The following is a 6,000-nucleotide window of genomic DNA, read 5'->3' as shown; positions in this document are numbered from 1 at the left end:
AAGAGACAGATGGGTGATGGAGGTACAGTGTTTGTCGGAATAGATATCAGGCACGTAAACTGTGGGTTGTAGACAGAGGAACTGACCGAACAGGCATGAGGTAAGTGATGGACAGAACACGTGTCAAGGTGTCAGGATAGGCAGACAGATGCTTTATACAGGGGGTGTTGGTGATGGGTAGAGGGGGTCAGGACAAACAGGATGCAGGTGACATGGAAGTTCCAGAGTGTCCAAATAACATTCAGCGGCAATGACATTACAAGTAAGGTCCAGTAATCCCAACCTAACTGTGCATTAATATTTCAGGTAGGGTGCAGTAATCATAACAAATATGTTACACTATCACTCTACCTCTTATTTGTGAAGATGTGAAAAGAGCACCAGAGTTGCAAATTTACACTGCTGTCCATAATTTCCACTCAAATCTCTCAGGCTCAGTTAAAGATCTATATTAAGTAAACAGAGCAATGGCTGAGCAGCGCTGGCGCATGTTATAAGAGATTCGAACAGAGACTTTTAGTGCTACTGTATGGAAGGGAATGCACGCCTTTAGCATGTGTGAACCGGGGCCCCGGGGATTTAGGGACCCGGCCACTGAACCATAATTACGGCTGTTTTGGCACTAACCAATTAGCGGATGGGGGGGCAGTGGCTTTTCATTGTTTGCACCAAGGCCCGTGGCATCCCAGCTCTGCTACCACGTCAAGGCAGGTCCTTAAATGCATTACCTCGGCATTCCCTGCCGCACGCGTGCCTTGAACTCCACAGAATAAACGCATTTAGATATTGAGAGGAACCCTTGTACACGTTACAGGCACAGAAGAATGCGCATCGCAGTTTAGGGCAATAGTCCACAGCATTCCCCTAAAGCACACACCTTTATTCTCAAAAGTATTCTTATCATGTTAAATACTATAAGCAAGCTAACAAGTTTAGCAGGTTGAAAGGCAATTTCTCCCAAAAACACAAAAATAACGTATTTGCAGTAGTGATGTTAAATTAAGCATATTAACTATATGCAGTGCAGTGAAAAACATACCAATCCAGACAAACATTCCTGCAGGGTACAGGGTCATATTAAACGAATTATCCAAGAGTAATGTTCTAGCTTATTTTTAATCCCAACAAATATCGTAAGTGAAACTGAAAATATGTTGTAAGTAAAAGAGCCAAAATCTGTGAAGGACGTTAGAGGGTGTCAAATAATGGTTGACAAAAATAAATGTGTTCAATAACATCCTCATACACACTGCCCCAATAACAAGGACATGGGGGGCTCTAAAGGACCATCACAACTTTGCAAAAACTGCCCCAATATCAAGGGCACCGCGGGCACTGGAGAAACACCATCCCCGAGAATCACACCCTCATATATATTGTCTAATAACAAGGGCACTAAAGTACCACAAAGTCTGGGCCTCCCATGATGATCCCAACCTCACAAACACTGACCAAATAACAAAGGCACAGCGGGCACTGGAGGAAGACAAGCTCTGGGCATCAAAACCTTACAAACACTGCCCCATTAACAAGGGCACAGCGGGCACTGGAGGAACAAGGGCCTGGGCATCGCAGTTTCACAACTGCACACTGCGCCAATAACAAGGGCAGAGCAGGCAGTGAAGGAACAAAAACCTAGGATACCACTAAATTAACAAGGGCAGACTGGGCACTGAATATATACTGCTCTTGGGCATTACAACCTTAAAGAGGCGGTGCCTGTATTAAGGATAGATCGGGCACACGAAAAAGAATGACTTGTACAGCCCACCTCACACCCCCTGTCCCAATAATAAGGGTAGAGCAGGCATGGCAGAAAGACGGGACCTACATCGACACTTCACAAACACTGCCCCAGTAACAAGGACGTGACATGTGCCCGGGCTCAGGGAGGGTGCCAAGGAAGTTGTGGCCGGCAAAACGGGCGGGTGGTTTCGCAAAGGGGGGAGGAGAAAAGTGGAAAATAAATCTATATAAAATAACTTCACTTACCTTCCTCCACGACCGCGCCTCAGCTCCTGCTGTTCCTGGCATGTAGGAAGCCTCCCTCCTCCAAATTGCAGATACAAATGGTGAGTTTTATTTCTTTAAGTTGTGACCTTTCTGTTGCACGTACTAACTTCTAGAAGGGTCCATCCTACTGAAGTCCACGGTAACTTACTCAGCCAATCCTGGCCCAGCATTAACAGCGTCACTGCGCCAGGATTGGCTAAGAGCAGAGCTAATACTGCCCATATTGAGACCCGGGGGACCCGGGTCCCTGCCTGTCTCAGTGCTAGGGGAGGAGGAGGAGGGAAGGGGCTACTGCGTGTGTGCGCATGTGTGGGCAAGTCAAAAAAAAAACTTGTTCAAAATGCTCACACACTGCTGCTGCTCTGCCTGCTGCTCTATTTCTTCTGCTGTCACACTGTCACTCATTATTGCAGGCCCGCACCCACACACAGCGATGACGTCGGATGATTCTGTTGGGCTTGTCCCAACAATACAGCTTTCTCTGAGAGCTACTACAGTACAGACTGTTTGTGTGAGTGCGCTCAATAGTGTGTTTTATTTTTGAATTGTGTTAATCACACGAATGACGTGACGGTCGTCCATGGCTAGTGGGGCAACGCCCCAACGCCCCCAATAGCCACTGCTGATTTTGCATCAAGTGTCTTATCAAGATCATTGTCTGTGCATCAGATATCTTATCGTTGTCTTTGTCTGAATGACCTGACACTTTTACAAATTCTTTGAAAGATAAGGACAGACACCATCTGCATCAAAGGCAGACATGTCAATGATTCTGAAAAAATAGAGAAAATGGAGTCTCCGTCTGCTCAAAATGAAGTCTTGCCGTATGGGCTTTAGTCAGAGCATCACTGGAATTTGGATTAGAGGTGGGGGAGCCCTTTCTTATGGATGACATTGTGAACTGCGCAGAGGGAGCTCAAGATGGTTCTTTTCTTTCTGCACTCTTTCGGTCTTGGGTTCCTAAGTATAAAGAGTTCCCATAGTCAAATCTGGGGATAATGACGGCATGGACAACAGTGTGCTTAGCAATCTCCAAAAGGAAAAGCAGAAATTGTGTCAGCATCCTAAGTAGAGCAAAGCAGGTGCCCACCACATTTCCTATTTTTTTAGCAAAGAGGAGATGGTGGTCAACTATGAAGCTGGAATCTTCGGAGGAAAACTCAGCAGTAGGCGCAGGGATAAGTTCCTGTGACCACCAACAGAGAGACCAATCTATTGAGTGTTTGCTAAAGAAAAGATCCTCAGATTTGTCCTCATTGAGAGAACATTCATTCTGCCACAGTTTGCATGCATTGATAGAAGTTAGCCTCTTTGTGGCAGAGAAATAAATTTGAGTGTTATCCACGTGTGGTATTGTTTCCACACCGAACAACCATAAGATGGGGACCAGAGGTCTGGTGTGAATATTAAACAGTGTGGGGCTTAATGAAGGGTCTTGGGGTCCGGCGGGTGCTGACAGGGTATCCAAATAGTAAGAAGGAAATTGTACAATTTGAGTTTTTTTTAACAAAAAAAGGATCTAGCCTCTTCAGGGACCTCTTGCAGATACCATGTTGAAGAGGCTGGAGATCAAGATAGAATGATGCATTAAAGTCCAGAAGGACCAATACTGCCCTCTTTCTAGAAGCATCTTGATATCGTTAATCATTGCTAAGAGGGCTGTTTCGATACATTGTAATGACAAATCTTTCAGGTAGCCTTTGGCTACCACATTTGTCCCTTGCCAGATAATGTCTGGACACAGAAGAGAGTCCACCTAAGATGTCTGCACAATCTCTCATATAATGCATATTTCTTTGACCAGTTTTGAACTGCCCATCCCCGCTCTTGAGTAAAAATACCAAAGAAGACATGTTCAGCCCTTACTGGCCCAACAATGTATTTTTGAGCATACCCTTTAATTGGAACCATAAATGGGTATGTGCCATTGTGGTCTTAAATCGGATTTAGCACTGCATTGTTCTCTTATTTTGTGAAAAACTTTGTAATTGCATAAGCTTATTTGAATTTCCTCATTGTTTGGCTTTTTTATTTTTCTCTAAAGTGTTCAATTTTCAATATTGAGATCGTCACACAACCATCCTATTGTGCATGTTTAAACTCAGCTGACTTTAACATGAAATCAAGCATGGCATAATTAATGTTCAGAATTCGCAGATGGACGTAATTATGAAATTTGTGTCGTTGTACTATTGACCCTCAAAATTGGGAGTATTTTTTGACAAATAAAGATGTATACACTATGAATAACAAACAAGCTCTTTGGGTAGTATTGTCTCTAACGCTGAATCACTTGCTATCTATGCACACCTGTTTGCTGATCAGCAAAGTTTCCCTACAGCCATTAAGAACTAGAGGGTTGTGGCCCCGTTTCACCCCACAACCCAAAAAGTTCAACCACAAAAAATGTTTTAGAGGGGCCCCTAAATTCTGTACCCTATGGGGCAGACAGAGGGTAATGAAGTCCACCAGCAATGGTAGGCCTTCGACCTCCTTACATAAGAACTTTGCATCAGTTGGAATTGGCTTTCTAAAGGCTCTATCATCACCTGTATCTAGTTTCCATTGACAATGACTGCAAGGCCAGTGGTTCTCTTGTGAACTAAACAGCAAAGAACATTGATTTTTATTAGACTTCGAGTCCAGTTTCTGTCAGTTTTAAGAATTGGAACTTCCAGCTAACCCTTGGTTGGTGGGTGTTATCCTTCCTGGCATCACAGTGCCTGTAGGAAAGTGCCTCCTTTGACATGGTTAGCCCCCACTTTTTGCCTGATGTCTGATGTAATTTTGAACTGTACGTCCACTGAGTTCCTGCTAACCAGTTTCCCGGTGCCAGATCCCCTTTCCCAAAAACTGTACCCCGTTTGGCACAGCTTCTGTTTACCCTATAAGCCCCAGCAAATGGTACCCCTTCTACCTACGGCATGGGGACAGAAGTAGGTCCTCTAGGGACCCCTCACCTGGTTCCGGCAGTGCTGCTATTGAAGGCTGCATGTCTAAATGCAGGACTAACCGAAGAGTCACAATGGCTAACAGTCCTATGTGCCATGCCAACCCCACACTGCAAAAGATATAGGTAAGACACCCGAGTACAGGACTTTAGCCATAAGGCAGGGTTTACTATATCGTATGTGAGAACCTATCAGCATGAGGAAATGGGTCCCTACAATAGTCAGTCCATTCTGGGTATTGTAAGTGAACAGGGAAGCCGTAAAGAGGTCAGGGGCTGGATGCTCGTCAACACGAGTTTCGTATCTCCATGGTGACTTTACTGATTTCTAAGATGTTTGGTACCAAACATCTTGTCTTAATAAAGCCTTGCTGATGCCAGTATTGGAGTATTAATTAACTCCCTAAAACCTACCAAATACTGGTGTCGTTCCTGTCTAGTATTAACCAGCCTGCCATCACCAGACATGTATCTGGACCCCAGGGTAAAGAGCCAGAACTCTCCAGATCCAAAGACAATGCCTGCTATGAGCAGAGGTGGTCACACCTTTCCCCTGCAGGATCAGCCTTGGCATAAGAAGGAACTTCAAAGGACATGCCGCCTTTGAACCCTGCCCACAGCTCTCTGGCGATCCACCGGTCCAGCTCCACTTTTGGCGGGAGAACTGGTGGGACAATTAGGTAAAGTAGGAGGTGAGTCTACCTTCACCCTGTACCACCCCTCAGGTAGGGCAGTCGAGGATGACCCCACTTTTCACCATCCGCCATCTTGTGGATGTGGATAGTAGACTTATGGAAGCGCCAGGGTCTGCCCACCCCCATATGGGCTGGGCATATAGAGGGTGTAGGCAGCCCATTGGCTACTCCCTGGCCTCCCCTAAAATTGCCCCTAAATTCAGTATTTAGGTTGCTCCCTGAGAACCTGACTTCAGATTTGACAGACACAAGAAGACAATGGAAGAACACCGCTGCAGTTCAAGAACTGTGACCCTACGCAGCAGAAACTGACCACCTGCAGCCACGTTTCTCTTTCTGGGT

Source organism: Lissotriton vulgaris, unplaced genomic scaffold, assembly GCF_964263255.1.
Source record: "Lissotriton vulgaris unplaced genomic scaffold, aLisVul1.2 SCAFFOLD_5363, whole genome shotgun sequence".
Classification (NCBI taxonomy): domain Eukaryota; kingdom Metazoa; phylum Chordata; class Amphibia; order Caudata; family Salamandridae; genus Lissotriton; species Lissotriton vulgaris.
The sequence above is the reverse complement of the archived record's forward strand: the minus strand, read 5'-3'. Positions refer to the sequence as shown.